The sequence below is a fragment of the Macrobrachium rosenbergii genome, chromosome 43 (genome assembly GCF_040412425.1).
Source record: "Macrobrachium rosenbergii isolate ZJJX-2024 chromosome 43, ASM4041242v1, whole genome shotgun sequence".
Taxonomy (NCBI): Eukaryota; Metazoa; Arthropoda; class Malacostraca; order Decapoda; family Palaemonidae; genus Macrobrachium; species Macrobrachium rosenbergii.
The window spans coordinates 45214125-45236649 of NC_089783.1; positions in this window are offsets into that span (position 1 = coordinate 45214125).

A 22525-nucleotide genomic window follows, 5' to 3' on the forward strand; every position below is an offset into this window, starting at 1 on the left:
ATCCTAGAACCCTAATTGGATGTTGCGAATGTATAACATGTAAAGCTGAGGGCTGTGGGGGTTTGAAGAAGGCAAACGCTATTAACTGTATTTCGCCAAAAATATTGTGAACGTTTGTATGCTGGCATTTTGTGCGATATAGTCGACTGTTTCAGGAGCTGGAGTAACATGAAAATAGTAACAAAAATGACTGCATATACAGTTGGTAATTGTATCTGCAAGTAGACTCATTATTCAGTCTGGGCATATGCAATTCTGATCTAATGAGCATTTAGGAGAGAGAGAGAGAGAGAGAGAGAGAGAGAGAGAGAGAGAGAGAGAGAGAGAGAGAGAGAGGGGGGCGGGGGGCGCTGGAATATTGTGCACATTTAACTGCCACTATAACTGACTGATCCCGGGAGGTTTTGAGACTCGTGGCGTATCAGTAAATTTAAAACTTTTTGAAATAAATTACAAAGAGGAAATTCACTGCTCTTTTTTCCAGGATGTGTAAAGTTATGCAAATCCCACAGCAAGAGATTTTCTTCAACTTTGATAATGAGAGAGCCGGCTGTACAAGTTTCCCGTGATTTGAATTAAAATATGTGCCGATTCTTCAGTCTTCAACTGAAATTAGGCAAGTGCTAATTTTAAAATTAGGCTAGTGCTAATTTTCTAATTTTAAAGTTAGGCAAGTGCTAATGTTAAAATTAGGCAGGTGCTAAGTTAAGTATACCTTAGTTTAACCAGACCACTGAGCTGATTAACAGTTCTCCTAGGGCTGGCCCGAAGGATTAGACTTATTTTACGTGGCTAAGAACCAACTGCTTACCTAGCAACGGGAACTACAGCTTATTGTGGAATCCGAACCACATTATACCGAGAAATGAATTTCTATCACCAGAAATAAATTCCTCTAATTCTTCACTGGCCGGCATGAGACTCGAACTCGGGCCTAGCAGAGTGCTATCCGAGAACTCTACCGACTCGCCCAACGAGGAACTAGGCAAGTGCTAATTTTAGGATGCAGGAAAACTGATTTAGCTTTCTTTTCAAAAGACTCTGAATCCCCTAATTACTGATTCTACCCCACAGCACATCTAAGAGCAGGGAGCCTATCCTGTACAGCAAAGCTGAACAGTGTACTGTCAACAGAGAGAACAGCTAATATAGCAGAGTCAGCGGAAAACTTTCAACCTTTTAAGATTTCGTGAGCAAACTAAACACGGAGGTTTTATACGTGATTTGTACGGCGCAGCCTGTCCCCCTTAAAGGCCCTTCGAGGCACTTGCCAACATTAGGTAGGTGGAGTGCCAGTAGGGTCTTCCCTAAGGGGTCATTTTGGGTAACAACCTGAGGCCATTTACTCCGATACCCTCGGCCAGAGGTCCTCCTCCTTTTTCTTCGGCTGTGGTCGATACGGGCAGTTATGGGGGCTGGGAATGAGGAATTCTGGAATGAGGAATTCTGGAATGAGGAATTCTGGAATGAAGAATTCTGGAATGAGGAATTCTGGAATGAGGAATTCTCGCTAAAAAGGAAGGGAGGTTTTTTTTTTGTATTTGGTCTTAGGTTTTGCTTTAGATTTTTGCCACTTCATAATCTCATGCTTGTTTATGACAGTTAGAGGCAAATTTTGCAATCGCTAACAAGGACAAAAATTTACAATAAAGAGAAGGGAAGGGGAAAGCGTAGTGTAGGAACATAAAAGCTGATGATGATAACAATAATAACAGCAGCAACCATGATAATGATACTGATAATTCAATTTTTAATTCTCTTATGAATGATAATGATAAAAAAGAAAATGAAAAATATATAGACTTACAGTACATGTTGGTCGCTAAATGTTGGATCTAATGAGATTTCCGTTGAAGTGTTTCAGATACACTACCGAAAGTCTAAGCATCGTAAAACAAGTAAAAAAAATGCACCGAAGTTTCTTCGGCGCAATCGAGTTTTCTGTGCAGCCGCTACAGCGTATAATCAAGGCCACCGAAAATAGATCTATCGTTCGGTGGTCTGATGCTGTAAGAGCCGTGGCCCATGAAACTTTAACCAAGGGCCGGTGGTGGCCTATCTTATATCGTTGTCAGAAGCACGATTACGCCTAATTTTAACCTTAAATAAAATAAGAACTACCGAGGCTTGAGGGCTGCAATTTGGCATGTTTGATGATTGGAGGGTGGATGACCAACATACCAATTTACAGCCCTCTAGCCTCAGTAGTTTTTAAGACCTGAGGGTGGACAGAAAAAAGTGCGGACGGACAGATAAAGCCGGCGCAATAGTTTTCTTTTAAAGAAAACTAAAATTCACTATTAGTAAATCGCTATCAGTAAAATCCAGCTAACTTCTCATAGCAGTGCCTTTAAAATAAACCAAAGACTGATTAATGATAAATACCGTTTCATACTTCTACGTGGAATTACTAGAACAAGTGAATGAACAACATTCTAACTAAGAGTTATTTGCACATGAAACACTGGAGTTATTTGACCAGAATTTCGAACATCAGAAATCGCCTGAAATATCTGCTAAATCCTATCGATGGATGGAGAAGACAATGAAATATGTACCTAATATATCACACTTCATTTGATATATTTCTTACACCGTCTGTTGCTGTTACACTGAAACTGAGAGATTAGTAAAACATTGTTTTTTCGTTCTTTCTTTCTTCCCAGACGGAGGAAATTGGTAAGAATGCTTGTTAGTCAAAAGCATGTTGTTTTTATCTAAGAAAGGATTTCTCGCGATTTATACTCATTCATAATTCAGTTGTGAATATACAGTTGTGTCAGCTAGGTTTATCATAGGTTCAGTGTATTTTTTTTTTGTTAAGTATGAGTGTATTGTGCTGGATTATTTGTGTTTACTAATCATTATTCATTTCATTTTACTTGTAAAATCGATACCGGTTTGATTATGTTCTATTCTCAGTGGAAAGGGGTTGAAAATAAATTATACATATTCATATTAAATATGGCTGTCTCTGCACACTCACTCATGGCCTTGATATCTGCTTCATCGTGAGTTTGCTTTCTCAGAAATTCTTATTAAAGTCTACTTTACTTGTTTAGAGTTAATAAAAAAATGGAACTAATAAATAATCGCTGAAATAGAGGGAAAATGTAGCAAAGACCACCATAAGCAATCTAAATTCAAATATACTCGTCATATAATATAAATCTATTAATTTTGAACATACGATGACCAAGAAAACCTGGAGAATGAAAGAGAAGGAAAATTGTATGCCCATTTTATCTAAATTAAAAATCAGTTTGACATATACACAATCGTGACAGATGTATACACTCAATCGTGTGTGTGTATCACAGATATATATATATATATATATATATACATATGTGTGTGTATATATATATATATATATATATATATATATATATATATATATATATATATATATATATATATATATATATATATATATATACATATTCATATATATATATATATATATATTTATATAATATATATATATATATATATATATATATATATATATATATATATATATATATATATATATATATATGTATATGTATATATATAAACCACAGCGTCCTCGTAGCTTCTCGATGTCTTCACTACAAGGCCTATGATCCAGACGCAAGAATCTGAAGCAATTCTAACGCTCGTAGCGGGATTAGAACTCACATTCGTTCTGATACTGCGGATAAGGGTTCGTGTCCTGCTACACAAGTCGGAACTGCTTCATATTCTTACGTTTGGGGATCACAGGCCTTGTAGTGACAAGCGTATCCAAAAAGTGTTAAGAATTAGAGAAGCGAAGAGGGCGTTGTGGTTATTGCAACTGCATACGTATAATTTAAATAGTGACCAGCAGATATATATATATATATATATATATATATATATATATATATATATATATATATATATATATATGTATATATATACACATATATACATATATATGTATATATATACACATATACAAGTATGTATATATAGACATATATGATACATATGTTAAAGTTTTGTATCTTCATAAGTCAAGGTAGCACCTGATATTGTCCTTTTGATTGAAGGAGTATGTTAAAAACTGACCAGATTATATATGTTGTATGTGTGTATATATTATATATATATATATGTATGTATATATATATATATATATATATATATATATATATATATATATAATCTGGTCAATTTTGGACATTCCACTTTAATAAAAAATTTAATCAAAAGGACATTACCAGGTGCTACCTTTACTCATGAAGAAGATACAAAACTTCAACATTCACCATGCATCTTTCTGCTACTTTATTTCTCTTTTTTTCTGTGTTTTACAATTAACGGCTGACAATGAAAAGAAAGGATAACAAATATCAAGTAAAATCAAATTCGATTTTTTTTTTTGTTGCACTGACAGTTCTCTGACGCGCAATCGTTCATTCTCCCATTTCTCTCTCCTTTATGTCTCTTGAAAGTTTCCTCCTTTTTTTTTTCAAATCGAAGACGATTTTCCTCTGGAAGCCCCGGAGACGAGCATTTTTTTTTTTCTTGACCAAGTAAAGATGTGTGCGTAGGAACGGGCCTCAATGGCTGATATTGGCACAGATAAAGAACTCAATTTTAGATACGAATGTCCAATTCCAAGGCTATTTAGTCTTGGGTCAGGCAGCAGATGGAAGCCTTCAAGATAGAAGAAAAAAAAATCAGTCTTTTTTTTTTTTTTTTCAAAAGACGGATTTCTTCTTCTTCCAAAAAGTTTCGATCGTTTATTTCTTTTACTTCGTATCTAAAATGGCCATGATTATATAATCAATTTTTTGTGGGAGAGCATTCGCAATATTTCTTTGGATGCTTTCTTGAACAAAATTACCTACTTAACAGTATGTTATTCCTGGTGTTAAACTTTTGCTCCGTCACAAAAGCATAATTTTATGTTATTATCAGGTTGCTAGGATTATTATTTGATGCCTGCTGTCCAATTGATACTTAGCTAAATATTTCTCTGGATAATGTTGGAGAAATTCTGAATACATGGTTGCATTCCTGATAAAATTCTACCGTAGAGCAACATCTACATTTGATTCAGAATTTTAATTATCGTCTGTGTAATCCTTTTCATAGTAGTTACCATTTCCAATATCTCTGATAAATTCTGAACTAAGAGAAACCTTTTTGTATTCAAAGAACGCAGGCCATTGAAACATTACTAACATTTCTCTCACAAACACTAGTTCCTCGTTGGACGAGTCGGTAGAGTTCTCGGCTAGCAATCTGCTAGACCCGAGTTCGAGTTTCCGTCCGGCCAATGAAGAATTAGAGGAATTTATTTCTGGTGATAGAAAGTAATTTCCGGTATAATGTGGTTCGGATTCCACAATAAACTGTAGGTCCCGTTGCTAGGTAACCAATTGGTTCTTAGCCTTAGCCACGTAAAATAAGTCTAATCCTTCGGGTCAGCCCTAGGAGAGCCGTTAGTCAGCTCAGTGGTCTGGTTAAACTAAGGTATACTTAACTTTTTCTCCCAAACATTTTCAAAATCTTTGCGGCTTCTCATGTGAAATAATTACCTCAGTGGATATTAAATATTCTAGGAATCCATTCTTCCATCTATTCTGTATTCTAGTATTCTAGCACACCTCCTGTAATACAAAGGAACATCTATTTCTCCGATAGACTCTTCTGAAATTTCACAATATCGGAACAAGCCGTACAGTTCCCAGAGCGGAAAAGACTTTCGTGGACCTCATCATTACTTTTATTATCTCACGATAATTATTCTTTGTCTTGTTGTTTACTCAAACTCTTACACGGAGATACATTTAGTTACGAAAAAAAACATTGGGATCATGCCAAGATTAACGAACCCACTCGCAGTAGGGTTCACTATTCTTTACAAGAAGATTATTGGGTTCGTTATTCTTTACATGGGAATAATCGGGTTCGCTGTTCTAGGCATTTGATCCCTCCAGGGGAAATACATTTGACCCTCCAGGGGTTAGTACTAAACACGGCGGAACAGTGTGGATGAATCACTGTTTCGCCCTGTTTAGTACTAGCCCTCATGTGAAATTAGAGTTCGGACCGGAAAGGGTTGGCCGTTCTTTACATGGGGTTCATTGGGTTCGCTGTTCTTGACATGGAGATGATGGGTTCGCTAATCCTGACATAATCCAAACATTGTTTCTTACCTAGTTAGCTTTGGAGCAACTATACATAGAATCCCCTGTGGGAGTAAGTTATTCCAAACTATAATGAATTCAATATTCAGAGGTTATTAGTCGATAACTTGTGAAAGTATAGAAAGCTCACAGACACACACACACACACACACACACATATATATATATATATATATATATATATATATATATATATATATATATATATATATATATATATATATATAACTGAATCACGAAAATATGGAACATGATGAATATATAAATAAAGATAAAATCCACGGAGGAAGGAAACACTGGAGTGCTGCAGGCCTTTCGACTCTTTCGTCCTTTACTTAGCAGAGTTGCTAGGTAAAGGACGAAAGAGTCGAAAGGCCCTCAGCACTCCAGTGTTTCCTTTCATATATATACATATATATATATAATATAAATATATATATATATATATATATATATATATATATATATATGTATATATATATATATATATATATATATATATATATATATGTATGTATATATATATATATATATATATACTGAGTAGAGAAAGATTGCAGATATGAAGAATTCAAGCAAAAATATCGGAAAACGTAAACGCTTCTATCTAAAATTTTTGAAAAAAAGTTATTATCCCTATTAATTCTAAATCAGGAAATATCTGGACCTTCGGTTTTGCTTTTTCTCCTACAGGTTACAATAAAGATAAAATAGAAATACTTGAAGGGCCGCTGGGTATTAGAGGAAAATACCGGAGACAAAGATATTAAGTTGATGCTCCAATTACGGAGGGATGAAGGTAATACGAAATACATCTGTACTGCAAAGCTCTCCTAAGAAGATTTCTCTTATTTGTGGAGAAAAAATATTGCCTTGGTAAACGATATATATATATATGATTCTGTTGAGTAAAGCTGGGTAATAAGACTTCCTTTTTTGTCAGCTGGTCTCGTCTTTAGTTTTGAACAGTAATTAGTACGTTGTAGAAAATAGGCTCAGTGATTTTGATAATTTCCTGTCCTTTGATGTCTCCCGCCATTTTGAACTGACTGCCATACTTTAATAGTAGTTACTACGTTGTAGAAAAAAGGCTCACTGATTTTGATAATTTCCTATTCTTTGACGTCTACGTAACAGTATTTCACTTTTATCACCTTTGCCACCGTTTCCTGTCAATCCGTAACGGCTTCTTTCATTCTTTACCTATAACTTCCTTCTCAGAAGACATTCACAATTCGCACAAATATTTATTGCATTGCCGTTTTTCACTTTTGTTGGTTACTCACATAAAGCATCACACGTTTAATATCAGTAAATTAAGACTAGTCATCTCTGCTATCTTGATGTTATAAACACCAACATTATTGAATGAGTTACAGTAAAAATTAATGAAAAAGAAAACAGTGGATTTTCGCTGTTACTAAAACGTGGAATTTTACGTCGCTGGAGGTAATATTTGAGCTAAGAAAGTTCCACTTATTTGCCATAGAAAGAGACAGCAAGGCTTTTTTTTTTTTTTTTTTTTTTTTTTTTTTTGTAAATTCATAATTGTGGGAACTAATAAGACAAGTTGCTTCTGTCGAAGTATTCAGTAAGTCTATCTTGAATTTTGTGTTAATGCTGTCTATGCACTACTTAGCTTACAACTCGAGTGGAATCAGAGACCTGTCCTCTCTCTCTCTCTCTCTCTCTCTCTCTCTCTCTCTCTCTCTCTCTCTCTCTATCTCTATATATATATATATATATATATATATATATATATATATATATATATATATATATATATATATATATATATATATATGTATATATATATAATATATATATATATATATATATATATATATATATATATATATATATATATATATATATATATTATATATATATATATATATAGAACAGGTCTCTGATTCCACTCTAGTAGTAAACTAAGTAGTGCATAGAAAGCATTAAAACAAAATGCACGAGAGGCATGTATGTTTGTGTGTGTGTGTATATGTGTGTGCGTGCGTGAGTATGTGCGTACTGGACAACACCAAGACTTCACAGGCAGGCAGGATCTCTTCCTAATACCTTCCCTACTTCTTCATTTACTTCCAAAATATAACGAGAGCCATCATTACTTCGACTAAATCTACCTCTGAATTATGACCGATTTTATTTGTACTGACAGACGTGCGCAGAACAAAACTCTGGGCAGCCTCCTTGTCTAAAGACACCCTGTAAGTAAAATACGCTTTTTCGGGGCAAGTTCAATCAAAACGGCTTCCACTTAATCTCAGAAACATCCCGAAATCTTCAATGCACTCCATTTTCTTTCTTTTTCTTTCAGATGAGATTTCCTCATCTAATAACCGCATGTCCTGACAGAAAGGGAAATTATTCCCCTCCTTTTTATCCGCTCGGGAGCGCGCGGGAGAGCCTCTGCGTCCCCTCTCTCGTGATTACGGTAACTCGATTTGCTTTCCCTAACAAGGCATATCCGAGACACTTGTCTGGGCGCCCGGAGGCTCAATAGGACGCAGATCCAAGCCCTGTGTAGAAATCGTTAATATCTAACTAACTGGACCATTCATGGGAATGTTAACGTTTGTTGACAAACCTACGCAAGGACACGCTTCCATCAGGACCGAGGGAGCGTGTTTGGAGGATGGGGACAAGAGACGCCGTGGGCTTTGGGCTTTGCCTTAGCATCAGAGAGAGACGTCCAGTTATTGGATCTGCATAAATTAGCTCCAACCCCCCATCACCCCCGACCGATAAACGGGAATTTAAGACAGATATTGTTATGCAAAACTAAATTGATGAAAGGAATATTATGCGCTGTAGTTTCCACGATCGCGGCAACGAGAAAACAAGCAAGAATGGACGAAGGTAGGAAGGCCGAAAATAGGGGGAGAGAGGAAGTAAGAAAGTGGAAAGAAGAAGAAAGAAAGTAAGAAAAAGAGCGCTGAGGAAGAAGGGGGGAAGGCTGAGGTGAAGGTTGGGATGGAAATTACGAGTAAATTCTTTTCTAAAGGTTTTCATCTGCTCTGTTTAAAAAGGAAGGAATTTCATTAACACGTTTAGAATTTAGGTAAACTCATTACGTACGAATCTGTCCTGAGAGAGAGAGAGAGAGAGAGAGAGAGAGAGAGAGAGAGAGAGAGAGAGAGAGAGAGAGCGCAATATGCCTCGAGGTTTTCCAGTATTATTGTATCTTAATATGTTCTACCTTCGTGCTCTTTAAACAACAAGTAAAATATGCGCCGAAGTGTCTCCGTCGCAATCGAGTTTCCTGTACAGCGTATAATACTGTATGAGCCGCGACCCATGAAACTTTCAGCCACGGCCCAGTGGTGGCATATCCTATAGCGTTGCCAGATGCATGACCATGACTAACTTTAACCTTAAATAAAATAAAAACTACTGAGACTAGAGGGCTGCAATTTGGTATGTTTGATGATTGGGGGGTGGATGATCAACACATCAGTTTGTAGTCCTCTAGCCTCTGTAGTTTTTAAGAGCTGAGGGCGGACAGAAAAAAGCGCAGACGGACAGATAAAGCCAGCACAACAGTTTTCTTTTACAGGAAACTAAAATATATATAAATTCTGAGCCGCATATTCTCTCAAATATTTTGCAGCATAGGTTAACATTATGAAAAAAAATTAGAAATGCCAAAGCTGGTATCCTAGACCCCTAAATTTTTCTCTTTATATTTTAAAATAAATTCCTCTAGATGACTCATCGTTAACCCTGGAGTAAAAACTAGGGGGAGATTTTCGAGAATACACCAAAATATAGACATCAGATTACGTTAAGAGAATATCTTACTTTATCCACAAAAATCGCCCCGTTTGGGGTGTCACAGACCACTAACCATAAAAGATAACTGTGAAAAATTGCAATACACTGAAATTTGTAAACTTATTCTTGATCAGCAAAAGAAATTATTAATTATATCTTGTCCGAACCAAAATCCATTATCGCCCTCAAGAGCATTCAATGCAATTTCTGACTTGAAAAGTCATCGGTAAGGAAAGAAATTCTTAAGAGACCACTTCTGTCAATCCTACTGAATAGGAAACTAAAACACATCTTATCTTCAAGGCCTTTGACTGGTAAACAGCGATAACGGTAACGATTTATTCTCATTTATAAACAAAGATCAAGTTGAAAGGATAACTGTTCATACCCTGATGTCAAGATGTCTTAGAGGAATATTATTACTGATAACTATCCACAATTGAAAACTATATAATTTGTGTCTCTTAAAAACAGAAAACTAAAAATGTAATAATTCTGTATTTTTCTTCTGCTGTTTTCGCTATAACGATTTTCCCTTTAAAGTACCTGGGCCAACTTGTTCATAGTGTAGGGCTCAAATTATGACTTCTATGTTTGTAATAACTTATTAGAATGAATTACGAATGTTATGCACTTAAAACTTTCCTTGAAAGAAGTTGGCAAATGAGAGAATCAACATGAATAAAAAAAAAAAAACTCGAGAAATTACTCAAATTGTGGCCACAGTGTCTTCCAGGTCGCAAAAAGACAGAATAGAGAAGCAATTCAGAACTGTTTCCATTTCTCATTGTGGCGTAAATGCTTCCGGATATAACTGACATAATGAGTCGTGATTGTCTCACCTCACTTGTAATTGTAGCAGACCTCTGGGAAATTCTTGTGATAATCTCAGGATGCTATTCATATCGACCCATGTATTCTCTAGTCCCTAGTAACAGTCAGTATGGCCCCAAACTAAATCAAATTACCTGACTTGAATAATATTGGGTCGACAGAGCTTTCAGGCCTCTTGTACTGATACAAAAATGATTAACTTACAGCCTCCTATTGCATTCCTTTCTTTAATTCATGAGAGTAATAACTTTGGCGATTTTATATTTGTGAGCAAACTCTGGAAATAAACTACGCACATGCACAAACAGAGAGAGAGAGAGAGAGAGAGAGAGAGAGAGAGAGAGAGAGAGAGAGAATTACATAAATTAAATAGAAATTGTTGTTTCAAGTAGCAAAAACTTGTATTCATTTTCAAGGAAATCATCTCTGATTGCTCATTATATATTTGTTATAACAGAAACTTCTGTATCTCGACTTGCTTCTTGGAAGCCGTAAGAAAAGGTTCTTATGGGAAATAAAAGCACTGTCGATTAGCTGTTACTTATCCACTTCCCCGTAAATCCATCCGTGGGGATTAATGAGCTAAAATCTCGCTAAATAACCGTTCTAGAAATCCTACAGATTTCCTCACGCAAGACTGTCTTCCTCAGTTTATTGGTTCTTGTTTCCTTCAGGATATCGGAGAAGTAAGGGAACGTGGAATTTATCTTCCAAAGTTGGGATCTCTTCTATGGGGTAAAGAAAGGGGAATTCAGGAGAAAAAGGGGAGTTTGGTGCTTTAGTTACGAGAGAAAAGTTACGGGATAAGTAGATAGTTGGGAGTTCGGCTGGCGAACGTTGAAGGTAAAGAACTGCTGCTGGTTTAGATACTTCTGGAGAGAGAGAGAGAGAGAGAGAGAGAGAGAGAGAGAGAGAGAGAGAGAGAGAGAGAGAGAGAGAGAGAGACTGGCAAACGTTGACGGTAAAGAACTGCTGCTGGTTTAGATACTTCTGGGGAGAGAGAGAGAGAGAGAGAGAGAGAGAGAGACTGGCAAACGTTGACGGTAAAGAACTGCTGCTGCTTTAGATACTTCTGGGGAGAGAGAGAGAGAGAGAGAGAGAGAGAGAGAGAGGAGAGACGTTGAACGTTGAAAGTAAAGAACTGCTGCCGGTTTAGATACTTCTGGAGAGAGAGAGAGAGAGAGAGAGAGAGAGAGAGAGAGAGAGAGAGAGAGAGAGAGAGATTGGCGAATGTTGGAGTAAAGAACTACTGCTGGTTTAGATACTTCTGGAGAGAGAGAGAGAGACTGCCGTGTTGAAGGTAAAGAACTGCTGCTGGTTTAGATACTTCTGGAGTGAGAGAGAGAGAGAGAGAGAGAGAGAGAGAGAGAGAGAGAGAGAGAGAGAGAGAGAGAGAGGTAAGATGGGGATATTGTACGGAAACGATAGGAGATTAAATGGCGGTAAAAGTAAAACAAATTATCAGGGATTAATCAAAATGATTAAATGGGAAATACGTCACAAAAACAATAGACCTATATTACTAGTTTTCAGAAACGACGACTAGGGAGGACGACCACCCAGAAGATTAGACTCATACGATTACTAGGAGGTCTTAGTCATTCAGTTGTTCCTTGCTGAAGGTGTGACTGGAGGCTATATTGCATTGCAGCTCAGAGGGCCGTAGGAAAACAAGACTTTTGGAACATAAGACGAACTCCATTCAGAGAAGGGAGAGAAGCAAGGAGAGAGAACGCTCCGCTGACGTTGAGGCGTCCGGGAAAGAAAAACGCAGTTGCAGACAATTCCTGATGGAGGTGGAGCGCTCGCTCCCTTGCCCTTTTGACGACACCCTCCGGCAGGCAGGCACCGAGGAGGAGGAGGAGGAGGAGGAGGAGGAGGAGGAGGAGGAGGAGGAGGGATGGATGCAAAGCTCCTCCCGTTCTGAAATTCCTTTCCGGTACCAGAGGGACCAATCGGGACAAACGGGGCGCAAGCTGATCTTTGAGATGCAAATTCTTCCTTGTCAGTGTTAAAGGGAAAATGGTAATGGTGAGGAGGGTGATGAAAGGCGGCAAGGTGGGATGGATGAGGGAGGGAAGTGTATGGGTGGTGGGGCCTCTGTCAGGCTAAGAGGAGGGGAGGGACAGGGAGGAGGAAGAGGACGGCATCTGCCATTGCCTAAAGGTACAAAGGGAATATTCAGGAATCTTATCACCGTATACATAGGGGGGTGGGGTTGCCAGCAGGGCTTCCGCTGCCTTCCACACATCCGAGAGAAAGAGAGATTATCATAATTTATGGGCGTGTGTAGAGTAGCATGGAATTGATTTTAGACCCTAATTGTTATGTTTGATTTTCAGTGGGCTCTAGGTTTCGTGGGTCATGACAGTGGAAAATTTCGTCGATGAATGAAGGAAGAGAAATGATGGAATCATGATTTCCTGATACTTATAGAAGAAATGTCTGGTAAACAGTTCTTTTGTGATGTCTGAAATAACGTGAATTGAACGTCAATTCCAAGTAATGACAGATATTGACTGAGTTTGCGAAACATCACAGATATAAATCTGATACATTAGTGTGCTGTGTTATGTTTTCTGGTGAATCTAATGATTTCGACCAACCTTACTTTCGGGAATTAGAGTTGAAAAGAGAAATCCTCTTCACTTCTTAGGGTGAGTTGGGATGTAAAATTATCTCAAGCTAATGCTTGATTTAATATAAAACATTTGACTTCTGCAGTAAAGAGAAAATACCACTTGGAAACCACGATAATACAACTGAAATAAGGTCACTACCTATCCACATCGACCAACCGAACTGAATCCAGGTGGCAGTGAGGTCCTATAGATACATAACTTTATTCAAGGAACACGATCTCTTTGAACCGCCCTTTCAATAACCAATGAATTTAAATGAAATACGGGGCCAAGTTAAGTTAGGGTGTTCAGGTGGAAAGTTGTTAACAGTCACCAGAGCAAGTCTCTGCAGAGGCTCCTAAATCCAGCAATTAAAAAAATGCGCCGAAGTTTCTTCGGCGCAGTCAGTTTTCTGTAAAACGTACAATCAAGGCCACCAAAAATTGATCTTTCTTTCGGTGGTCTCGGTATAATGCTGTATGAGCCGCGGCCCATGAATCTTTCAGCCAGCCGTGGTGGCCTGTGTTGTTGCGTTGCCAGATGCACGATTATGGCTAACTTTAATCTTAAATAAAATAAAAACTACTGAGGCTAGAGGGATGCAATTTGGTCTGTTTGATGACTGGAGGATGGGTGATCAACATACCAATATGCAGCCCTCTAGCCTCAGCAGTTTTTATGATCTGAGGGCGGACAGAAAAGTGCGGACAGGAGAAGCACGGACAGAAAAATGTGTCGACGGACAGACAAAGCCGGCACTGTCGTTTTCTTTTCAGAAAACTAAAAATTATCCTAAAAAAATAAAAAGTTTTGACGAGAGAACAACAAATATACAAGTACTTATGTTCAAGAAATCCCTTTTGGGGCTTTTAAAATTCCCTCTAATAACTTGAGAAACTTTTAAGAGGCACGAGAGAAGGGGCAGGGGTGCACAAAAGGATAAAAAGGCCAGAAATATTTGGCAATTTTTACAGAAAGAAAAGAATTTTTCCCGTGATATCAAGGTCGTGAAGGTAAAATATTGTAAGTCGCTAATGAGTTCACTTTTAACCACGTTTCACTGATTTTGAAATATTTCTTTGTGTTTTGGACGTTAGTGAAAATCATAATAAGCGCATTTAAGTAATTGTTCAGGGTAAATATGAAGATATTCAAAGAAGGTTGATATTTTCACGTGTCCATAAATTATATCTGATTCCTTGAATTCACGTAGTGAAGAGATCTTAGCATCACCCTTCCTTCCTTCTTCATCGTTCATACGATCGGAACTGAGCAGTAAATGAAATTGCTGCTGGAAACTTCGATTTCATTAAAAAAAAAAACACTGATCATTTCTTTTCAGTTTTACAGAGTGATTCCGAAACATTTCGTAAACAACTTTAGCTGAAATAACTGGAAGACTGTTTTTATCAGACTCGTTGCTGAACCAGTATGGTTTTTAAATTGCCGCAGAATCATCGTCCAAGAAATCTACCGATCTTTCTGTCTATCTATCTGTCTATCTATCTGAATGAGAACCTTCGCATTGCATATAGGTAACGAACCCACCATCACAAGAAAAAAAAAAGCGATACACTAGGCCAATTATATGGCAGTTTTCAAATGACGTATTCCACCCTCTATATCATAAGATTACGTTATTTTAATGGCAGGCTTAAGATAAAGTACGCCATCCATACAGACGAAGCCTGTGATGGCCTTTGCCCCTAGCTTTAGTTATGAATGCAATTAGAGGAGAATCACACACACATACATATATATATATGTATATAATATATATATATATATATATATATATATATATATATATATATATATATATATATATATATATATGTGTGTGTGTGTGTGTGTGTGTGTTGTAATTTCATATTGTTCTATGTCTCTTCCCTAACAACCATTCTTTTCCAGCCAAAACCTAATTTATTTAATGTCCTCCCAAGAATCCTAATCGTATTCTTTTAACTGTTTAATTCACCTAATTCACTTTTGCCATAATAAAAAATAAAAAAACGATCCTCTTACCGGTTGTTTGGAACGTTTCCGGCAGCAAGACCTACATTGCACACCACGGTCAGCCACTCAGACATACTTTCACACTGCACTGTATCAAACATCTCACTTGTAATCCCAATAAATCCTATTGTATTTCAATTTTTCAACCCCATGTTCACCTATCACCACCATAAAGCAACATTTCTCTTAATCAGTTCCAGAGGTCCTTTATTCCTCACACCGCTGCGCTGTGGAACAGTTCCAGAGGTCCTTTATTCCTCACACCGCTGCGCTGTGGAACAGTCTTCCTGGGGATCTTGCGCAACGGGAACTTCGAAAGTTCAAGGGAAGATGCAATGCTGCGCGCTGTGGAACAGTCTTCCTGGGGATCTTGCGCAACGGGAACTTCGAAAGTTCAAGGGAAGATGCAACGCTGCGCTGTGGAACAGTCTTCCTGGGGATCTTGCGCAACAGGAACTTCGAAAGTTCAAGGGAAGATGCAACGCTGCGCTGTGGAACTGCCTCCCTGGGGATCTTGCGCAGCGGGAACTTCAAAAGTTCAAGGGAAGATGCGACGCATTACTATCCTAAAACACTTCTTGCATTTTAATAATTTACGTACATTTTTATCCGTTAATTTATTAATTTAGTAATTTATTTTTTTCTTTTCTAATAACGGATCTCGTCTTTCTGTATTTCCTATTACCTTCTGTTACTACACTGAAATGAACACTATATTCGTTGGAGGCTTGAATTTCGATTCAATTGCTCCTCTGTGCTTTTATTTCATATGAATAGGGTTTATGTTCTGAATAATAATAATAATAATAATAATAATAATAATAATAATAATAATAATAATAATAATAATAAAGTGTACTTCTAGATTTGTTTTTTAGTAACTTCGATAAACACCACATCGGAAGGAGGTGACGGGTGTGAAATAAAAAAAAAAATTTATTGCGTGAGCTTGGATCACTGAATCGAGAGCTACTTGCATATGCATGAAGAGTCTTATAGAGATTCGAATGTCATCTTCCAATAGAATAAAACATGATGTCCCAATACAATGATGATAAAGCACTTTACAAGTGAAGTAAGATGTCACTTGGATTCTGAGACATATGTCGAAGAGTCTGAAACACACACAAACATGTATATATATATATATATATATATATATATATATATATATATATATATATATATATATATATATATATATATATATATATATATATATTATATACATATACATGTATATATATATATATATATATGTATATATATATATATATATAAATATATATATATATATATATATATATATATATATATATATATATATATATATTCCCACTGAATTAATTGTTTGAAAGGGAAATGATAACGCAAGGATAAGGAGAATGCTGAATACGAACAAGGGAGAAGAAAGCAAATATCCCAACACTGCTTGCCAAATTACCTTCCTAACGAATGACTACTTAAATGTACGTGACCACAGATCAAAGATTATTCTGTATTCATATGATAATCATTTTGGTATGTCGTTATTAATTTCTTCTATAAAAAAAATATAAGTAAAAGAGTAGGTAATAATTACAATGCCCATTATTTCGTTTGATATATTTGTTTCGTCTCCAAAGGGTTGATGTGCAATTTGATGTTATTCCACTAAAAATAAATGGACAAAAATATAGTTAATAATGATCTGTTTACGAGATGTGAACATTATATTTCATTATTTATTAAGAGAGAGAGAGAGAGAGAGAGAGAGAGAGAGAGAGAGAGAGAGAGAGAGAGAGAGAGAGAGAGAGAGAGAGGGTAAACTTACAGACGATTGTTTTTTTATGAAGCGCATCGTGAATTGTTAATATTTGCATTACCCACATTAATCAGCTACATTATAACAACAGCAAATATTAAAATATGTCAATTTTTGCGACAGGCAGCCAGAGAGAGAGAGAGAGAGAGAGAGAGAGAGAGAGAGAGAGAGAGAGAGAGAGAGAGAGAGAGAGAGAGAGAGAGAGAGAGAGAACTTACAGATGATTATTTTTTATGTAGCACATGAATTATTGTGAATATTTGCATTGCTTTACGCGCATTAATACGCTTATTCATGACAATAGTAAACTAAAGTTCTTTTGACAGAGAGAGAGAGAGAGAGAGAGAGAGAGAGAGAGAGAGAGAGAGAGAGAGAGAGAGAGAGGATAAACTTACAGATGATTCTTTTTACGAAGCGCATCATGAATTGTGAATATTTACATCAATCAGGTTATTCATAACAATGGCAAAGTGATAAAACGTCAGTTTTTGCGACGGAGAGAGAGAGAGAGAGAGAGAGAGAGAGAGAGAGAGAGAGAGAGAGAGATCACCCTCTCTGCGCGAAGGAGATAAGAATAATTTGTATATTCATGAAGTGCAAAACGCCCTATAAGCGTCGACCGATTTTTCGCCGGCGTGGCTTTTGTGTCTTTGTGTCCGGATCGTTGCAGAGGAGAACACCATAATGAATCGAGCTGCTGCAAATGAAATTAGATCACTGCTGTTTCGCAACAACGGAGAGAGAGAGAGAGAGAGAGAGAGAGAGAGAGAGAGAGAGAGAGAGAGAGAGAGAGAGAGAGAGAGTACTCAATTTTGATCGACTTAAATTTCAAAAGAGAGATTATTACATACGACTCTAGGAATAGGGCAAAATGTTCTTCGTGAGAGAGAGAGAGAGAGAGAGAGAGAGAGAGAGACCGAGAGAGAGAGAGAGAGAGAGAGAGAGAGTACTTTGAATTTCAAAAGAGAGATTATTACATACGACTCTAGGAATAGGGCAAAATGTTCTTCGTGAGAGAGAGAGAGAGAGAGAGAGAGAGAGAGAGAGAGAGAGAGAGAGAGAGAGAGAGTACTGAACTATAGATGTGGATACGACTTGAATTTCAAAAGAGAGATTATTACATACGACTCTAGGAATAGGGCAAAATGTTCTTCGTGAGAGAGAGAGAGAGAGAGAGAGAGAGAGAGAGAGAGAGAGAGAGAGAGAGAGAGAGAGAGAGAGAGTACTGAACTATAGATGTGGATACGACTTGAATTTCAAAAGAGATTATTACATACGACTCTAGGAATAGGGCAAAATGTTCTTCGTGAGAGGAGAGAGAGAGAGAGAGAGAGAGAGAGAGAGAGAGAGAGAGAGAGAGTACTGAAGTTTAGATGTGGATACGACTTAAATTTCAAAAGAGAGATTATTACATACGACTCTAGAATAGGGCTGTTCTGAGAGAGAGAGAGAGAGAGAGAGAATGAGAGAGAGAGAGAGAGAATGAAAGAGTACTGAACTATAGATGTGATACACTTGAATTTCAAAAGAGAGATTATTACATACGACTCTAGGAATAGGGCAAAATGTTCTTCGATGAACGAGAGAGAGAGAGAGAGAGAGAGAGAGAGAGAGAGAGAGAGAGAGAGAGAGAGAGAGAGAGAGTACTGAACTATAGATGTGGATACGACTTGAATTTCAAAAGAGAGATTATTACATACGACTCTAGGAATAGGGCAAAATGTTCTTCGTGAAAGATTCAAAAGAGAGATTAGAGAGAGAGAGAGTACTGAACTTTAGATGTGGATACGACTTGAATTTCAAAAGAGATTTATTACATACGACTCTAGGAATAGGGCAAAATGTTCTTCGTGAGAGAGAGAGAGAGAGAGAGAGAGAGAGAGAGAGAGAGAGAGAGAGAGAGAGAGAGAGAGAGTTCTGAACTATAGATGTGGATACGACTTAAATTTCAAAAGAGAGATTGTTACATACGACTCTAGGAATAGGGCAAAAACCTTCTTCGTGAGAGAGAGAGAGAGAGAGAGAGAGAGAGAGAGAGAGAGGAGAGAGAGAGAGAGAGAGAGAGAGAGAGAGAGAGAGAGAGAGAGAGAGAGAGAGATTAGTACTGAACTATAGATGTGGATACGACTTGAATTTCAAAAGAGAGATTATTACATACGACTCTAGGAATTGTTCTTCGTGAGAGAGAGAGAGAGAGAGAGAGAGAGAACAGAGAGCAAAGAGAGAGAGAGAGAGAGAGAGAGATGTGGATACGACTTAAATTTCAAAAGAGAGATTATTACATACGACTCTAGAATAGGGCAAAATGTTCTTCGAGAGAGAGACAAATCTACTGAAGTTTAGATGTGGATAACTTAAATTTCAAAAGAGAGATTATTACATACGACTCTAGGAATAGGGCAAAATGTTCAATCGTGAAAATGTCTACCAGAGAGAGAGAACACAGACTGAACTATAGATGTTCAAGGAATTTCAAAGAGAGATTATTACATACGACTCTAGGAATAGGGCAAAATGTTCTTCTAGGTACTGAACTATTGATGTGGATATGACTTAAATTTCAAAAGAGAGATTATTACACACGACTCTAGGAACAGGGCAAAGAGCCTTTCGTGCGAAGAGACGAACAAATTGATGCGTAATTCGGGAAAATGTTGTCTACCAGAGATTTTGAACACAGCATAAGTTCAAGCAATCTCTTAATTCCTTAAACATTATCTTTGTGCAAATTAAATTTTTCTGATCGGTATTTTAAGTAAAGATCGATTTGAAACCGAGCTAAGGCTACTACAGACCTCGGATATTGAGAAACTAAAACCCAGCTTGAAAACAGACACCTCTGCCTTCAGCAGGAAAGCATTTCAATTCATACTGATTTCTGTCACTCTCAACATGTTGATTATCTATCATATGATGCTTTTTGGGTGTAAATGTATTGGTTTTTAACTATTACAGAACCTGAAGATGGACGGTTGTACAAACTTTGTAACACAGATAATTAATAAAGAAAGAGAATAGGTTGCTGAGGTTTGTTCTGACGCTGCAGTTCTTCACCTGATTATGAACTGTCTACATAGTCACATTTCTCCGTTAACAAGTAAGAGTTTCTCTGCACTTCTGACTGTTGAAAACGCTAGTGAAAGAGAACTGATATTTTGTTATCTTGCTCTGTGCCTCTCCCTCCCTCCCCCCTGCTAAAAATATTACAGAACAGAGTAGCGAAGCGAGAAAAAAAAAATAAAATGACATGACTTTTTTAAGTAAGCATTTATTTCTTATTATATAAGCTAGGCTCTGCACTTCATAAAAAAAAGGTTTAACTTCTTTTTAGTAATTACTAACAGCAAAAGGCAAAATTTTACAGTCCTTTGTATCGAGGAAACTAAATATTTTCAAACTGGTCTCCACGCATGCGCACTGATGTGATGCTGCGAGGCGTGGTTTATTGGTACTGGACTGCTAATAAATTAGAGTAAATAGCTTCCCATCGCAATATATCGGCTGCCCAAAATCTCCTCTGTCGATTACGGAAGATCAATTTCATTCGGGAACTGATAAGTGAAAATTGGTATGGCCTGCAATGGAGACAGTGTCATATTGGCTGTATTTTTCTGTAAGAAGAAATTGCATACATACAAATGATTGACCACTTACATTTTATATGTGCATGTATTTATATATATAATATATATATATATATATATATATATATATATATATATATATATATATATGTATCTGTATCTATATATAATATATATATATATATATATATATATATATATATATATATATATATATATAACATACACATGCGTGTGTATGTGTGTGTGTTTGTGTGTGTATATATACTTCCCCTTTTCTGGATGGGCTGGTGCCAGAAAGCTAACGCCTCCCAGTTCTCAGCAAATCCAAAGGTATGAAGTTGCAATGCCCATGGCAGGTGTGCAATGTTTTGCATTTTCAGAGTGGTCATTCTCACATATAAATAAAAATCTGTCCTTACTAAATTAAGATGCTACAGTACACAACAAGATACAATCCACAAGGTAAGTAAATTTAATGAAATAGTTGAACTTGAATTCACATGGTACTTGAATGAGTGATACGTACGTTCCTTCACGAAAATATTACACATAAAGAGTGCCTTTGGGAAATCCTAGGCCTAGGGAGGTTACTCTGCTTGTTAATTTAAATGCTGAAGGAGGATACAAAGGCTCAGTATCCTGGTGAACGTTAAGTTAAGTATACCTTAGTTTTACCAGACCACTGAGCTGATTAACAGCTCTCCTAGGACTGGCCCGAAGGATTAGACTTATTTTACGTGGCTAAGAACCAATTGGTTACTTAGCAACGGGACCTACAACTTATTGTGGAATCCGAACTACATTATAGCGAGAAATGAATTTCTATCACCAGAAATAAATTCCTCTAACTCTTCATCAGCCGGCGGCGGGAACTGAACTCCGGCCCATCGAATGACAGTCTGAAGCTCAACCGACTCGGCCAACAAAGGGCTTCCTGGTGAACGTGATATCTACATCAGTCTCAGGCAACGACGACTTCATCATTCAGTAATTATTTTTAAAATTCTCTTTTCAGTAGGATCTTCTGTGACGGTGATAGGTTATAACCTGTCCTTTAGGATGTCTCATTTGGCTTCACGCCTCATGAATGAGTGGTTAAGTAGTTTCTGACGTTCCTCCACTTCCTGGTTTTACACAAGAGGAAAAGGTTTTCATTTATTTCTTCTCTGCATCTGATGTCTCTACAGTCGAGGTTGTACTTTTCTTTATTGCACACCACGAAGTATGTTTCTGACATTACATATATATATATATATATATATATATATATATATATATATATATATATATATATATATATATATATATATATATATACATATTATAAAATCCACGTCAGAAGGTGAGCGAAAACCGGGACTTTGAAATATATGTATGTATGTATGCATGTATGTATGTATATGCTAAGTACGGTAGAGTCGGCATTGACTTAAACCTCTCTTGACAGCCGAATGGTCTAGAACGTCGACTGGAAGTCGTTGGTGGGTACTGTCGGGTGTTCGAGTCACTTGGGTACCAAATCATTTATCATTTACAATTCCCTTTCGGTGATATCCCCGAAGTAAAGTGAAAGGGATATTAAACGACATTTCTGCCTTAATGCTTGTGTATAAAATGTCACGGTGATGTGATAAATATTCATATATATATATATAATATATATATATATATATATATATACATATATATATATAAAATAAAAAT